Genomic DNA, 1,721 nt, shown 5'->3' with positions numbered 1-1,721 from the left:
TTGTACCCAATGGAATACCCCCATTAATACCATTGTGAAATTTAGTACTGTATTATATTTTGTAATCCTTACAGCAGGATGGAAAAGATCAAGTACTATGGCGCTTTTTTCCCAGGTGAGAAGAGATGCCCGCCCCTCTTAGCCTCCAGAGTTACAGCTGATTGACTGAAGTAATGAAATTTCTAAATGAGTTTATTCATAATTGTTGGGACGACCGTTTCTGACGAGAAAGATCTTTAGCTAAATTATAGAAAGATACATAGTTTCATTATTTCAAACATGAGCACGTAGAAAGGTTATCAGTAATCTTGGAGGTGAATTAACGGTTAAACTCTGATAGCAAATTCACGCTTTGGAGGATGCATTTAATATATACTTATTTTTATCCACATTAAGACATTTAAAAGATCAGAATCACATTGAAATATTAGACCGTTAGCAGAGGCGGAAATGTGATTGCGAAGAACTTATTCAGAAAGACATCATTACTTCAGGACAGGACAGGTTTGCAACAGTCAATCAGCTGTAATTCTTAAGGGACTGGGCATCTTTCCTCACCTGGGAAAAACGCGCTGTAGTACTCTACTATTTTGATTTAATATCCTCTCCGTAGAATTTACTTAATAGCATTTTGTGATTTAATCATGTAGAATTTTAATTTGTAATGCTAGTTTTTATTGTCCACTGGTTTAGTGCTAGCTTTGTAGCAGTCAAAGGTCAAATTGGAATTCCTAGTTCATGGAAGTTTGGTGCCTATTATTTTAAAGCTGTGACCTTGACCTGACCTGCTGACCTGACCTGACCTGACCTAACATAAGAACATAAGAAAATAATGAGTCTGCACTAGGCCGGTTGGCCTGTGCATGGCAGCTCCTGTCGAGAGTTACTACCACTTCTATCATCCATGAATCTATCTAGCCTCCTTTGAAACTTTCCAGCGTTCCAGCACTTACTACAAAGTTGCTAACTTGTTCTCGTCCACCAATTTTGAACCAGTTCCTTCCTATCTTCCTAAACCTAAACTTATCCAACTTAAACCCGTTGCTACCAGTCCTATCCTGCTCGGATATTATAAGAATTTTATCTATATTTTATTGTCTTTTTCACCCACTTAACTTCTGTTATATCTCCCCGCACTCTTCGTCTTTCTAGGGAATGCAAGTTTAGTTTCTTTAATCTATATTGATATGGAAGGTTTCTAAGTCCCGAATCATTTTCGTCATTCTTCGCACCGACTCCAGTGAATTGATATCCATTTTATAATAAGGAGCGAGAACAGCATAATCGAGGTACGGCCTGACTAGCAAGATATATTTTGCACAAGACCTCTGCACTCTTATTACTTACACTTCTAGATATAAAACCTATACTCTGTTTGCCTTATTTGAACATTAACGCACTGTTTTCAGGCCGAAGGTCCGGGCTACAGTATCAAGTACCCATAAGTCTCTTTCACAAGTCGACCTCTAGTTCGATGTTGTTTACAGATTTGTTCTACCAAAGTACGCTGCACTTGCATCATTTGCCATTTTTCTGACCACTCCTGCAGTTTATTTAAAACCTCTTTAGTGCATTTGCATCCTGCCCTGAATTAATCTGCCGCCCTATTTTGGTGTCATCCACAAACTTGCTTATGTCCCAGTATCTAGATCGTTTATGTAGACTATGAACAAGAGTGGTCCTAGTACTCCTGGGAACCCTGTTGGTAACAATTCCCCCAA

This window comes from Homarus americanus, unplaced genomic scaffold (genome assembly GCF_018991925.1).
Source record: "Homarus americanus isolate GMGI-L3 unplaced genomic scaffold, GMGI_Hamer_2.0 scaffold19186, whole genome shotgun sequence".
In the NCBI taxonomy this organism is placed as follows: domain Eukaryota; kingdom Metazoa; phylum Arthropoda; class Malacostraca; order Decapoda; family Nephropidae; genus Homarus; species Homarus americanus.
Note: the sequence above shows the minus strand (reverse complement) of the source record.